The sequence below is a fragment of the Staurois parvus genome, unplaced genomic scaffold (assembly GCF_062004578.1).
Source record: "Staurois parvus isolate SC_StPar_1 unplaced genomic scaffold, SC_StPar_1.0 ptg000019l, whole genome shotgun sequence".
In the NCBI taxonomy this organism is placed as follows: Eukaryota; Metazoa; Chordata; class Amphibia; order Anura; family Ranidae; genus Staurois; species Staurois parvus.
In genome coordinates this window covers 33,902,809-33,918,947 of record NW_028317815.1, presented here as the reverse complement: position 1 = coordinate 33,918,947, position 16,139 = coordinate 33,902,809, and the positions used below count along the sequence as shown (strand labels likewise).

Sequence of the window (16,139 nt, the reverse complement as noted above, 5' to 3'; positions counted from 1 at the left end):
ATGGAGATAAGTGCAGTACATTAATTTTTGGTAGCAGGCATCTAAACCATACATATGGGTATGGAGTTTTAGTAAATTTACATCTACATACCCAAGCCCCCCAAAATCATGAAGCTAAAAACTCTTGTTCCAAGAAACCCACATTTTTATTTTAAACAACCCTTAATCCATGACATACTGAATTGAAACAATGAGAAAGGATCTGAATTTATGAAGATCTTATTGCTCTATTATAGTCTGGTTTAAGTGTTCAAGTGTGTAAAATAAAAAATAAAAAAAAGGATCAAAATACAATTTGAGATTATGCAAGGAAATTTGAAATGCACTCCAGCCAGAGAGTCTTAGACTGAAAATCCCATATTTTCTAATGAAGCAGGAAAATATTAGACTCATTTAAAACTTGCTTAAGCTGCCATGCATGTTATGAATCCTGCAGTCTGGAGATATAAACACGTAAATGAACTAGTTGAAATGAAGGGAGAACATTAGTCCATTGATTTTCCTATCTGGAATCTTGTCAACATTTTATGCTTGTCCACTGCAGCTGACTTTTCTTATTCTTGTTGAAAATCAGTCCTGTTCTTAGTGCGTGACTGTATGTGTGCATACATAAACAACACAGTAAGATGGAATTAGCATTTTTTCCTCCAAAAAACAAGATAAATTGCCCTTTTTATAATGCTGGTGCCTAGAGTTGCAATGATACATTTAGCCAAACTGTTCAAAGACCAGCAACTAGTGAGAAAAACACCATTAAATGCCAGTTGTTAGTTTTACAACTGAAATCCTTTGTCGTGTGAATACAAAGTGTGAAAAGAACAAACTCACCCCAAATGTCACCATGTTTTTTTAATAATAAACCCAAAATCCTTTCATGGTGTTTTTTGACCTCAAATAACTCTGACAGCTCCTCAATAAAAATGCTTGAACTGTATGTATATTTGCCAGAATCTATTTTAGACACTAATGGGAGACGATTCTAAAACTCAAGCGAGCTAAAAAGCAGGCTGTTTCTGTGGTTTACTAAATATATGCATTTTTGCTAATTATTTACCTACAGAATTAGAAAATAGGCAAGCATGTGTGAGTAAAAATACACACTTAGGAGAATAAACAGACTTCAGAAAGAAAATATGCAGCACAGAAAGAATGCCAAGTTTTCAGCCTGCACCAGCATTATACTGTATACTCAGGGTAGACTATAGAGCTTGATGAAGAAGGATGGAAGATGGTGTGTTGTTTCTCTAGTGTGGATTTCTTTAAAAAAAAGGCATTGTACTTTCTAAGTGAATGCTTCAACTTTTACTTCTCATAAGGTGCTTATTTATTATAACAAACCTTTTCTTGTAGGAATAACCTCCTACCCGCTAATACTCACCTATGCTGTGCTCCCCTCTGGCTGTATTCCTCCATTGGAGGTCTTGGTAAATACTTCAGTTGGCCATAGATGGATTGAAATTCAATGGGTTCAACAGAGGTTGGTCAAATTTCAACCCATCTCTGGTAGTTCCTGCTAAAGAAAATTCAATCTAACTAATTCATTCAATTTTTTTATCAGTCCCATCTATGGCCAGCTTTGGGCCTCATGCACACAGGGCATTAAAATGCTGCATTTAGAGGCATTTTATGTTTTTATTCTGCCTCTAAGCACCCCTCTATGTTAGCCTTTGTTACTTTGCACACATAGGCATTTAGAGGCAGGTGTGTTTAGAGACAGCAAAAACCCAGGGCCAGTGCATCAGGAGAGGAGCATTTTGCTGCAAATAAATGCTTGACATGGCTAAACAGGTATAAACACACTTTAGTGTGAGGTTTTGAGCTCTTGGGAGCTCATTCATCTCAATAGCCAGAATAAATTAATATTTATTAATAAATATATATAAATCCTGTATAATAATATTCTGGCCAATGCAATGAATGAACGCCCAAGCATTTGAAACATGGAAATGTGTTAGCAAAACATGGCTTTAGGCACATTTTTATTGCTGCTTTCTCCTCCCCTGGAGCATAGGTGTCCAGGGGAAGAAAAAAAAATGACCTTTGTGTATGGGGCCTTAGTCCTTTTGAGTAAGACGAAGCATGTGATCTTTTCCTAGTGCTGTCATGTGAGAAGGGAGAAGTTAACCCTATACGTTCCAAAACCATCTGTCCTAGAGCTTACACGGAGTTTGAACTCCTGGGGAAACTGAACATAGGTATGCTGTTCTTAAAGTGGATTTCCACCCAAAAGAGGAAGTTGCATTTTAAAGATTGGTACCCCGCTCCCCATAAAAGAATGGCACCTTTGGGGAGCGGGGGGAACGGGTACTGGAAATTGACAGGTACCCACTCCCACTTCCACTGCAATCACCTTGGCAATCAGAAATGGAAGTTGCCCTCATAGCCTCCCTCCCCGAAGTCTTGTGGGACACATGACAGGTCCCAGAAGACGACGGGGCCATTCAGGAAGCGCAGCGCTACTCGCTGTGGGCACCCGGCTATGAAGCCGCAAGCTGCAACAGTCGGTTGCCCACACTGAAGATGCCAGCCTCCTGGAATACAAGGCAGCCGTTGAAACGGGCTGTGGCAGGGGCAACTTGGGATCATGGGACAGGTGAGTGGCTATTTTTTAAAAGTCAGCAGCTACAGTTTTTGCCTACATCCCACAAGTCAGCAGTTACAGCCTATGCCTACATCCCACAATGCAACACTTGGTGCCTGAACCACCTATCAGCAGGTCTGGGTATTGCAATGTTGGGGATGGGCATTCGATTATGCAACTAGCACCTGTCAGAAAGTTTAAGAATATATTTACTTCAGTGTTTTTGTTTAATACTTTTTTCCCTCTTAAAGTGGACCTTCCCTCCTTCCCTTCTTTCACGAAGGCCCCATGCACACAGGATGTTTTGCCAGCTCTCCTAGAAGCCTTCCTCCTGACATCAGCGTTTTGACAGAAAAAACACGTTTAGGTGCATTTACAGTAGATGCATCATTGCATCAATGTTAATTAATTTAATTGGCCAGAATAATAGTTTATTCTTGCCATTGAAATTAATTACCACTCAAGTGCTAAACACACCTAGTGGTAACATGTGTTTATATGTGTTTACAGGTGTCAGGCATTTTTTTTAATGCCAAAACGCCGCAGCTACTGGATGCATTGGAAGTGGGATATTTTTATGCCTCTGAACTCCTCTAAATGTCTATGTGTGCATGGATAGATATGCTAATGTACAGGAGAAAAAACACTGGACGCCCATAGAAGTAGTTGAAAAAAACTTCCAGTGTGCATGAGGCCTAAAATCACCTTTCCCACCCTTTTTAATGATTTATTTATTACAGGTACTTATATAGCGCAGTCAATTCACGTAGTGCTTTAAAATATATATATTTATATATATATATATATATATACATACGGTATATATATATATAGTACATTCATATTAGTCCCTGGCCCTTAGGGGCACACAATCTAAGGTCCCTAACGTGCATTCATACGTACCCATACTAAGGCCAATTTAGATAGAAGCCAATTAATCTACCAGCATGTCTTTAAAGTTAAACAAACATTTTTTGCTTTTGATTTTTCCACTTCCTGGTTTCTTTAAGGCACTGGTGATTTCATTAATCACCCTGGCCTTACAGCAGCATTATGTGTACTTCCTATCACATGCACCAGGAAGCAGACCTAGAGTCCTAGGCTGAGTTCCAGGAAGTAAAGGGAGATGGATTAATCTGCCCTTAGTAAAAATGGGCACTGTAAGAACAGTGGAAAGGAAAAAAAATAGGTTTGCAAAGACTACAAAACTGGCAGTTATTTCTAAGCATCTGTTTGTAGATTGCCATTACTAAACATTTCTATAGGTGTCTGTATTGTAATTTTTGTGATAAGGGGTTCCTTTTTAAGTCTTCAAAAGAACCTATCAAGACAAAAACATGGGAGCTGCTAATATTGATTTTTTTTTAAAGTGCAAGCTCTAGGGCTACCATACATATCTTTCCTTTACTACTGAGTGAATGACTGGCCTGGAAAGTTGCCATCCTGACGAAGCCACGTGGTATCGTGGAGTAACGCATAGAGCGCGGTGACGTACTTCCGGAGACGCACTTCCGGTGACAAGTTTCCGGTAGATGCCATCTTTGGACACCCAGGGACCTGCAGTACACCCACAGCACATGGGAAACCACTGTATTGTAGCTGCATAACTGTGAGTGTCCCTTTGGCTTATTTATCTGCTATTTTGAATAAATCATACTGCACTATGGAGGCTCTCTTTGTCTACCTTTTTATGGCCTTGTGATATCCCTGATGTTGTGACCACCATCTGAGGGGAAAAGTGACCTGACAGTGGAGGCTGAGTGGAACCATAGGAGCCAAATATCTGAGATCCCCAGGGTTGTGGAGCACTTATTGCTCAATGCGTTGTGGCCCTTAGGGGTCGCTTTAAGGAGGTGAGGAGGCACTCTAGCCACTTTTGGATAGTGATACACACATGTGTCACACAAGCACGCATCTTGTTTGGAGTGAAAGATTGAAGCACTTTGCCTTGTTTGCACATCGATTTGTTTGCACGATTTATTGCACTTTATTGTGGACTATGTTTTACTGATATATTTAAATTATAGATTTGCAGTCAGAGCACTTGTCACTTTTAAATAGAGTGTGATGTACCCTCATGAGAGTTTTCTTTGTTGACACATTGGGTACAGGACAGTGATTGACTGACCTGTTTGCACTTTAACATTTGGTATCCATTTTTTTTTAAAAAAGCACCAGCTAGAGCACTTTATATGTATGCTGTGTTTTAATTCATATGTATTGATATATTATTATAGATGTATTATATATTTATGTGTAGTGCTTCACCACCAGTATACTACTATCACATGTCCTCAGGTATTAGGAAAAGGTGATAGCAGCTTGCATCAATTGGTTGTATTAATTACCAGTGGAGCGCAGGGGGATTACTATTTACTTTTATATATATACATATATATTTATTTATGTATCGTAAATATTGAGTCTGACAGCATTGCCCATTTATAAAATTATTCTGGCAATTTTGCCTGAGGTGAAAGTAAGGCAGTGAAATGTATTATCAAAACCTTTTAGCCTTTTTTTTACACTGGTAAATTTACACAGATTTTATACTAAGCTAATATATATGATGCATTATGCTATATGTAATAAACAGCACAGCGTATATAAGGTAGAGTACTGCATAAAAAGGAGAGCAGTGTGGAGTATAATATACAGCACAGTGTCCTGAGTGGACTATATAATGTATTGTACAGTATGAGCATGAGTAGAATGGAATATAAAACAGACAGCATAGTTTATACATTGCACATGGAGTACACAAGGTACATTTGAAAGCATGCATACAAAGTTGAGCAGTGTGGAATATACCAATCAACCATACCATTATGACCACTGACATGTAAAGTGAATAACATTGATTATCCCCTGTCAATGGCATCTGAAAGTTGGTGGGATATATTAGACAGCAAGTGAACTTTTTTAGTTTAAGCTGATGTGCTGAAAGCAGAAAAAATGGGCAAGCATAATGATTTGAGCAACTTTGAGAAGGGCCAAATAGTAATGGCTAGACAAATGGGTCAGAGCAACCCTAAAACGGCAGCTCTTGTGGGATGTTCCCAGTCTGTAGTGGTCAGGACCTACCAAAAGTGGTCCAAGGAAGGAAGACCAGCAAATTGACAACAGGGTCATGAGCAGCCAAGACTCCCTGATGCAAAGGCTGGCCTGTGAAGTTCGATCCAATAGCAGAGATACTGTAGCTCAAATTGCTGAAAAAGTTAATGCTGGTTCTGATAGAAATGTGTCAGTACCCACAGTGCAGCAGTTTGTTGTGTATGGTGTTTCATAGTCACAATGCACTCAGAATGCCCATGACTGACCCACGTGCACAGACAAAAGTATCTATAATGGGCATATGCTTTAGAACTGGACCACGGAGCAATGGAAGAAGGTGTCTTAGAATTGTTGACTTGGCCTACAAATTTTCCAGATCTCAATTCAATCAAGCATCTGTGGGATGTGCTGGAAAAACAAGTCCAATCCTTGGAGGCCCCACATCACAAAGTACAGGAATGAAAGGATCTGTTACTGATGGCTTGGTGCCAGATAACACAGCATACCATCAGAGGTCTCCTGGATTCAATGCCTCGACAGGTCAAGGCTGTTTTGGCAGCCAAAGGGGGACCTACTCAGTATTAGGTGGGTGGTCATGTTATGGCTGATTGAGGTATATAACATTCAGCACAGTGCACAAAGTTGAGTATATAATGTATAGCAAAATATATTAAGTGGAATTATAGAGTATGTAAAGTACAGCACAGTGTGCTGAATAGAGTATATATTGTACAGTACAGTATATTATCTGGATAAGTGCAGAGTACATAATATACTGTACAGTAAGATGAATGGAACATCTGTATAAAGTGTATTAGAATATATTAAGTGGGACAGTGTTGCTTATATACCATACTGCACAGTGTGCTGGGTGGAGTATATATTGTGTATTACAGTATATCTGAGAACTTTGAAATATTTCATATACAGTACAGTGTAAATATAACATACAGTGCAGTGTTGATGTAACTTACAGCGCATTGTAGAGAGTGGGGCATTAAGAGGTTTGTATTATGAAGTATTGCAGATGTAGCAGTCTAGATTCTGTAACATACATGAAGCTGTCTAGGGTATATATGTTAGATATAACATAGCATACAAAATGCTATAATGCACAGCTCCAGAGTGTTTGACATAAAGTGTAGCATACTGAGCAAATCAAATTGGGGTATGTAGCATACAGTACAGAGCACAGATTGCAATGGTCTAGAGCAGTGATGGCGAACCTTTTTGAGCCCGAGTGCCCAAACTGCAACACAAAACCAACTTTTTTATTTCAAAGTGCCAACACTGGAATTAATCACTTGCCTACCGGGCACTTCTACCCCCTTCCTGCCCAGGACAATTTTCACCTTTCAGTGCTGTTGCACTTAACAAAGACAATTGTGCGGTCATGCAACACTGTAACCATATGCAATTTTTATCATTTTTTCACACAAATAGAGCTTTTTTTGGTGGTATTTAATCACCACTGGGTGTTTTATTTTTTGCACTATAAATGAAAAAAGAGCAAAAAATTAAAAACATAAAAGGTTTCCTTTGCTTCTATTCGAAAATTTTGCGAACAGGTAATATTTCTTCCTTGATGTGCGTTGGTGAGGCTGCACTGATAGGCAGCACTGATGGGCATTGATGAGGCGGCACAGATAGGTAGCACTGATGAGGCGGCACTGGTGAGCATTGATGAGGAGGCTCTGATGATGCACTGATATGCAGGAAATGATGGGCACTGATAAGCGGCACTGACAGCACCAACTGGAGGCACCTACCGGCGGCACTGCTGGGCATCATTGATGGGTGGCACTGATGGGCAGTACTAATGAGGTGTCACAGATAGGTGGCACTGATAGGCGACACTGATAATGGGTACTGATAGACAGCACTGATAGGTGGCACTGACTGACATCACTGTTGGGCACTGACTCGCACAACCGCTGGGCACTGACTGGTGGCACTGACTGGCAGCACTGCTGGGCTGCACTGATGGGCACTGGTGGGTGGCACAGGTGGGCACTGGTGGGTGCATTGCTGGGCACAGGTGGGCGCACTGTTGGGCACAGGTGGGTGCATTGCTGGGCACAGGTGGGCGCACTGTTGGGCACAGGTGGGTGCATTGCTGGGCACAGGTGGGCGCACTGCTGGGCATAGGTGGGCGCACTGCTGGGCACAGGTGGGCGCACTGCTGGGCACACGTGGGTGCATTGCTGGGCACAGGTGGGCGCACTGCTGGGCATAGGTGGGCGCATTGCTGGGCACAGGTGGGCGCATTGCTGGGCACAAGTGGGCGGAACTTGTGTGTGGCACAGGTGGGCACCGATCATCAAGGCACTGATGATCAGTGACCCTGATGATCGGTGCCGATCCCTGTTCTGACAACTGCCGGTTTTCGGCAGTACTTTCCTCACGATCTGACAGCGTGAGGAAAGTGCAGCCGAGAACCGGCATTTGCATTTCCTGGTGATCAGCGTGTCATTGGACGCGGCTGATCACGTGGTAAAAGGCCGCTGTGATTGGCCTTTTACCATGTCACGTGATCAGCTGTGTCCGCAGGACACAGCGATCACGGAGATCGCCCGGTGCGCGCCCCCGGAGGTGCGCAGGAGAGCGCGTTCTCTTCCTCTTCCTCTCTTCCTCCTGGCGTGCCCACTGAGATGGCTCTGCGTGCCAGCTCTGGCACGCGTGCCATAGGTTCGCCATCACTGGTCTAGAGTATTAAATGTACAGTACAATTTCTCTGCATATGAAACTGTAGTTCTACCCCTGCACCCAAGCAACAGCCTTTTCACTCCGGCTCCCATAAACAGTCTTGCTTGTAGAACCTATAACAGGACAGGGGTTGAGGCATGGGGTACGCCAAAACACTCAGTAACATCTAAGGCCTCACAACTGAAGACCATGATGCAAGTCTCCATGGAATCTGGTTACCCTACTGCACAGTCAAAGGGGGGTCAGTTGGGGTCTTTATTCATAAGTCCACAGGACAGCTGCCTCTGGACACAATCCAATGGGTGAGACTCTTCCTTTCCAGACCCGATCCCTTTGTAGAGAAATCCTGCACCCAGCTCCAGATTATTCCCAGGTCTTTGGCCCTGCCACAGCTGAACAGCAGAAGAGCAACTCAGACCATAGGATGCTTCAGAGGCAAACAGCCCCTTGAGGCTCTCAGAACCTTCTCTGATGGGTAAAAGAACAGTCCCCAGGGCTCCACACTATTTATCACCTCCCAGACCACCTTCTGGGCACAACTCCACAGAGATTGGCCAATGCATGATAAATATTCAAACCAGTTGTTTTAATCTCCCACTCTAAGCTCTGGAAACTTCTTCCACAGATAGGGGGAAACAATCAAACACTCAGCTTGTGAAACCCCGAACAGACCAGAGCAAGAGATCACTGCTCTCTTGATTACAGAAGGAGCTAAAAATGAGATTTACCTAGCATCCTACGCTAGAAGAATACTACATGACATAAAAAACACAGTACAGAAGTCTGAAATACTCTTTTCTTTATACTAATATTGGATTGTTACTGTGGATTGCCATTGCTTGCATGGTCATTTGTACAAATAAATGGGTAGAAAAGTAAAAGAAAACAGTGGTACATAACAATCCAACCAATTACTTATTGATTTTTTAACTCAGCAGTCATAACCATTGTTTTTGCAGTTCGAGCAATAACTAAAGGCTCTACACATTCTGAGACACAGATATGGGTATGTAGCACTACAAGCCGCTACAGATTACATTAAAACATTATTAGCATTTTCAGCATTAGCTGTTGTTTGTGAAACAAGTTGATCTCAGATCACCAAAAATCCCAAAGATTCCGCTAATAATTTTGCTGAGGGGCCCTGTCATTTATAATAACGTCCCTCTGAGGCTCACAACCAAGATGTCTGATTAAATGGTTTCTGCGCTGACCTCCAACTAGTTCCCCATCACATCCCTCCTCCTATTTTCCCTGTCTTTCCACATACATCACTATACAACTGCTAATTTACCACCAGAATAGTAGTGACAGCTATTCCTGCATACACGCAAGGATCTAAAAAGATACTCCAAACTTAGCAAGTGTATTAACAGAACTGCATTATAGGTTGTCTACGAGGCTCTGGATAGTCATGACCTTCTTGTCAAATTTGCACAATAAGGATTACCAAGTGTCTGCGAATTTAAAGTATATGTATAGCCAACATTTTTTTTTAATTGGATCGAATAGAGGGGTTAAAATTAAAATTGTCAGGTTTTTTTTTTTCTTTTTGCTGTTTGTGTTCCACTGGGGAGATTTCTCTTCACTTATTGTTCTGCAGACACAATAGGAAGTGGGAGGAGTTCTCTCCAGAAGGATAGCCTCTCTTTGACAACTGTCACCACAATGAACGCCATTGCAAGACTTTCCCTATATTCCTGCTCCAGTGACAATTCAAAATGTTGGTGACAAAGTTCACCAATAGAGAGGATTTCCAATAGGGACAGTGACAGGAAAAAAAATCAACAGCCAAAAAATATTGGCTTTAAATGTGATATTGAAACCCAAAAGCCAATATTTATTACATTGCAGCTAACCAATTCTTAGATGTGGTGGCTGCATTCGTTTTCATTTTTAGGCTTTCTTTCCTTTATTTTCACCTGTTGATTCTGCCAGCAAGTCTGTTGATTTTCAAAAGAACAAGCTCTCTCCAGATGTATTAGTTTACAGGGATAAGACAAACCATTTAACACTGGTATGGATACTTACAATGATCAGTTTTTATTTATTCATGTAAAACTTTTATCCTAAAAGGAAGAAATGTTTGCTGTAACTGATTATACAGTGTGTGCTGGAGTTTGGCTTCAATTTGTTTAGTGTATTTAAATCTTCTAGGGCATCTAGCACTCCCCACCCCCCCAAGACTGCAAAAATTCACCTGCAAGGCAATATCATAATATGCTAGTATGAATTGCATAATTGCACATTATGAAAAACTTACTGTAAAACGAAACCCTCCAGTGGCATGCTGTCACCACTGATAGGGCTTCCTTCTTCACCCGGTCTTCTTTTTGGGTTGAAGGGCTCCAGCCGTCTGACCAGCCAAACCACAACGATGTCACTCCTGCGCATGCACACCAGAGCCCTGAGCCCAAAGGTGTTCTGTCGGTTTGAGGTCAGGACTCAGAGCGCAGTCATGTTGGAATAGGAAGGGGTCACCCCCAAACTGTTCCCACAAAGTTGGGAGCATGAAATTGTTCAAAATGTCTTGGTATTCTGATGCCTTAAGAGTTCCCTTCATTGGAACCAAGGGGCCAAGTCCAACCCCTGAAAAATAACCCCACACCTTAATCTCCCTTCCACCAAACATTACACTTGGCACAATGCAGTCAGGCAAGTACCGTTCTCCTGGCATCCATCAAACTCAGACACATCCATCTGATTGCCAGACAGAGAAGCGTGATTGGTCACTACAGAGAACACATCTCCACTGCTCTAGAGTCCATTGGCAGCATGCTTTACGCCACTGCATCTGACACTTTGCATTGCACTTGGTGATGTAAGGCTTGGATGCAGCTACTCAGCCATGGAAACCCATTCCATGAAGCTCTCTACGCACTGTTGTGCTAATCTGAAGGACACATGAAGTTTTGAGGTCTTTAGCTACTGACTCTGTAGACAGTTGGCGACTTCTACCCATTGTGCACTAAAGAATGTGCTGGCCCCGCTCTCTCATTTTACGTGGCCTACCACTTCTTGGCTGAGTTGTTGTTTCCATTGCTTCCACTTTGTTATAATACCGCTAATAGTTGACTGTGGAATAGTTAGTAGCAAGGAAATTTCACGGATGGACTTATTGCACAGGTGGCAACCTATCACAGTACCACGCTTGAATTCACTGAGCTGCTGAGAGCGACCCATTCTTTCACAAATGTTTGTAGAAGCAGTCTACATACCTAGGTGCTTGATTGTATACACCTGTGGTCATGGAGGTGATTGGAACACCTGAATCCAAGGATTTGGAGAGGTGTCCCAATACTTTTGGTAATATAGTGTATATGCTTCTATTTATGGCATACAGCTCCCTGCAGCCTTATGAATGAGTCCTAAGGCCACATTCACATGGCGGTAAAAAATGCATTTTTATTTGCAGATCTGAACATAGCTGCATAGTAATTCATAACACAAAATCCCAAAATCTGTGTCTCTGGATATGTGTATACATGTATGCCGGATGCTAGTATTGGAAAAAATAATCAAGACAGCGTTAAGCTGGCCATACATTATACAATTTTCTTGTTCAATTTCCTTTAGATTTACCTTCAACTACAGTATGTAGTGCAAGGGCCGTTCTGATTACATACAGATTGAAAGAGTTTAGGTTTGACCTCATATTATATGGTTTTGGTAAATCTAAAAAATGTAGGAAATTGTATAATGTATGGCCAGCCTTACGCAAGTATGTACTAATAATTACGCAGGAACTTTTGTGTTAGAAAAAAAAATGCATAATAGAATCAGTAACATTTTTATATGAAAGTAGCCTAAATGCATTTTAAGTGTGCTGTGAACAGGGGCGGACTGACCATTTGGAAACTCGGGGCACTGCCCAAGGGCCCGGGGTCAGTAGAGGGCCCCATGAGATGCCCCTGGTACCTTTTTCATAGGCTTCTTTGAGTTTGGGCAAGGACACAGGGGCCCCATGATCCCCTATTGCCCGGGGGCCCCATGAGCTGTCAGTCCGCCCCTGGCTGTGAATGCATATAAACTAAAAGGTTTGATACTGTAAGTGTGAATGAAGCCATTTTTTTTTAATTGCAACTTTTGGGCAAGGTGGGGGAGTGGTAAGCAAAGTAAGTAAGCAGATCTTGCTCATAGTGTAAGGTCCGCTTTAAGGCTAGGTTCACATTTATGCAGTTTTCAGTGCATTTCTCAGTTTTAAAAAACGCACTACAGTCAATTACCCTCCCTAGCGGTCTGAATATGTCCATATTTCTGTGCTCAAAGCGGTACATTTTTTTGCATGGAAATATGTTTTTTTTTTATTATAGGCCTGTAATTTTTAGGAATAACTCACTGAAATCTGTCCAAACAAGAGTCTAGTAAACATCCTGGGTATGTTAAAATTTGAAACACGAAATCATAAATTATAATTTAGTAAATAATCATAAAAAATAATAATATAATAACTATAAATTTAATTCAATAACATAATCAAACCAAAAACACTGAAATTTTAAATACAGCGCCAAGTTCACACATCACTGAGCAAAGTCGCAAAATCGTTTTCAGTGTCTGATGACGAATTTCCCCACAAATCATTATCACTCAATTCTGCAAGTAGTTCTAATTTACTATCACTGTTCTCTAGCTGGTCTAAAACCTCTTTTGACCTAAAGGGACGCTTTTTGGACGCCATGGACATTTCTCAGTTTCCAGGCAGAAAGAACAGTAAAAATGCAGGCAGGGCACAGGACAAAGCACTAGGGACAAAATGTATGTGAAATGCTTTGATACAGTAATGTTTTACTATGTGATTTTAGTGAATTTAGTGAATGTCACTTTTTGTCATTTTCAAATTTCCCGCTGTTCCGTCCCCCGTACATCCCGCTGCTCGCAGGGGACGGAACCCAGATGACAGATGCCGGCATCCGCCGGAGGACATTGCAGGGGACACTGCAGGAGGGACATCGCGGGAGCGAAGGACAAGGTAAGAGAAAAACAGATCCCGGAGCAGCACTGCATGGTAAGCTCGAGTGTAGTTCGGGGTTACCGCTTGTGGTACTGAAACTTTACCCCGAGCTACACTTGGGAATACTGCCAGGGAGGTTAACATGAATTCCTTTGGCTCTAGTTTACATCTGTGCATTTTGAACCGCTGCAGTTTTTGGAAAAATTGTCAGGGACTTTTTTACCCGCAGCTGATTGCATATTAAGTTCAATAGACTTCAAAGGAACAGCATCAAAGATGCATGCAAAATGCATGTACATGCGTTTTTGGCACATTTCTTGCATGACAACCCCTAGCAACATTAATATGTAAACACGTGAAAAACTGCAAAATGCACCAGGAAAAAGCATCAACTGCAACCTGCATAGGTGTGAACCTATGGCCAATTCACACCAGAACGCAGTGCAGTGCATTCCCTGTGTGTTCAAAACTCACTGCCCTTGTTATCTGCTGCAGGTGCGCTGTCCACTGGGAAATTCAAAGGAATCGCACAGCAACACAGACCGCGTTCCCCTGCGATTCTAGTGTGAACCAACCTTTAAACTGTCAAAGAAATAGAAACAGCTTACACAGCAAACTGTCAGTTGATTGCAATGGCAGTCTCCACCTGTACAACCTCAAACCATCAAACACCCAACAGGCTTCTTTTTTTTTTGCACAAGGGTTCCTGGGGCCGTATGACATAAACGTCTGTTGTATTTCCCCTCCCAGGATCTGCCGGAGCTGTGTACAGCCTCCTATAGAAATCAATGACTGTACTAGATTATACTAGACTGTACATGAGTATAAACTGGGATTTGTGTAAACGTGTGCATGTGTTCAGAGGTATGATCCTGGATGCAGACTGTCTGTGTCCAGGTATGTTCATATGCATGCACATATTTACCAAGTACCAGCATATATCCACGTACAGTCGTTGATTTCAACGGGTGGCTGTATGCAGTGCCTGTAGCTCCCAGGTGGCAGAATGAGCCAGAATGTTATATGATATGACCCCAGGCACCCATGTGGCCTGGATGAATAAAACTCAATTCTATTTCCCTGTATAAATGCTGGGGGCTTCAGGAAGGTAATATTAGGACATGTTCAGGTACAAATGCTAGTTGTATGTAAAATAATTAGTCATTTTAATGTAGTATAACCACAATACATAATAACTACCATATATGTGTGAGTCGTAGATCCTTAGGAGTTGCAAAGATTTTGGGTCCCCCAATACTCCTGCACAGCCAGGCAACACGCATCTTCACACAGGTTTGCACCCAGGAGTCAGAGATCAGTCCATGAGCTTTGTTTTTGTTATGTTAACTAGGATATTTGAGCTGGGATATCAAATCTAGTTCCCCGCTAGAGTGCTTGTTTCCCTTGCAGTCCCAGGGGGTACAGGTTTACTCACTTGGTCCCTCTCCTGTGCTGCCGGTGGGTCGGTGGCTGCTACCAGGCCTTCTAGCTGGGCCACTCCTTTCCTGCCACACAAGTGGTCCTCTCTCAAGGGGCCGATGAAGTCCCATGTTTTCAACCTTCCAAGGTCCTCTCCCTGCAGGTGCGTCCCTCATCAGTCTGTGCCCCCTCACAGGCTCCTGCCTCCAGTCTCACATCCTTCTCTCTCTCTTCCACTCGAACTCTCCTGCAGCTAAGCAGCCTCAATCACTTTTAAGGGTTATCCTGGCCCCCTGCCAAGCCACCTGTTGGGAATTGGCCAGGATCCCTAAAAAGGGCAAACCAGCCACTTCTCAGATCCACCCACTGCTTCTAGAGATTTCTCCAAAGCTCTAGAGCATGGGGAAATTCCAGAGGAGCCTGCCTGCAGAGCTTCTCAACCCTGACCACAATTTGACCTGCTGACTATTGCACCCAGGCTGCTACTCAGCCCTCTTCTCTGACAATCAGGATTCCAGTTCCCTCTAGGTAACTAGGAGAGTGATACATGCTTATCAGATGTGCTGACAACTGTAGCCTCCCCCCCACCCAATTTTTTTAACCCCTACTTACCAGGGGGGCTGCTTAATGCACAATTCAGATACTCACCCACAAAGTGGATTCAGCATTATCTTGCTGAGATCCTCTTCTGTTTTACCACCACTCTGTCCAGCGCCACCGTATTTTGTTTTGACATCATTGATAGGTGCTGCTAGGCCCGACCCCTTCTCCTTTAATGTATGAGAGGCAATGCCTCCTGGGCACTGATGGTGGCACTGATGGGGCTACACTGATCATCAGCTAATGATCAGTGTAGATGTCCCCTCTGAGGAATGCCGCTTACTGGCTCTACTTTCCTCATGTGCTGTCAGCGATTATTCTTGGGTCCGATTTTCGGAGGAAAAATTGAGAGGACTGCTGATAACCAGCATTTACTGTTTACATACGATCAGCTGTGATTGGATACAGCTGATCACATGACAGAGCCTGTGTCATCGGCTCTTTACCGTGATCGGTGATCAGCTGTGTCCCAGGGACACAGCGCACCACTGATCACTGCACTGCGCGCCCCTGGGGGTGCTCATGCGCAGTTAGAGTGGGAGGACATTATATGACATCCTCCCAGAACGAGAGAGCAACCTCCCATCAATATTGCATGATTGGCTCTCGAAAGCTGTGCACAAATGATCTGATTATCGGACAATCATTTAGAAATCGGTGTTTTTCATCTGATTTTCTCATCGTGTGTACTAGGCCTAACTGATGTTCTAGGTCACTAACTTAGTATGTAGTTTAAACAAGACCTGAAATTTGCACCTTCAAAAACATGTCAGCCATGCTGACTTCCACATTTCTATAGTAACAGGCTCCCTTTAAAGCAGAGAG

At 42.6% G+C, this 16,139-nt stretch overlaps 1 protein-coding gene across 20 annotated transcripts in view; it reads left to right on the top strand.

Moving 5' to 3' along the window:
* The window catches only part of CELF2 (CUGBP Elav-like family member 2), a 639,281-nt gene that overhangs the window by 36,807 nt on the left and 586,335 nt on the right, over window positions 1-16,139 (top strand). The gene's annotated exons all lie outside the window — the stretch shown is intronic.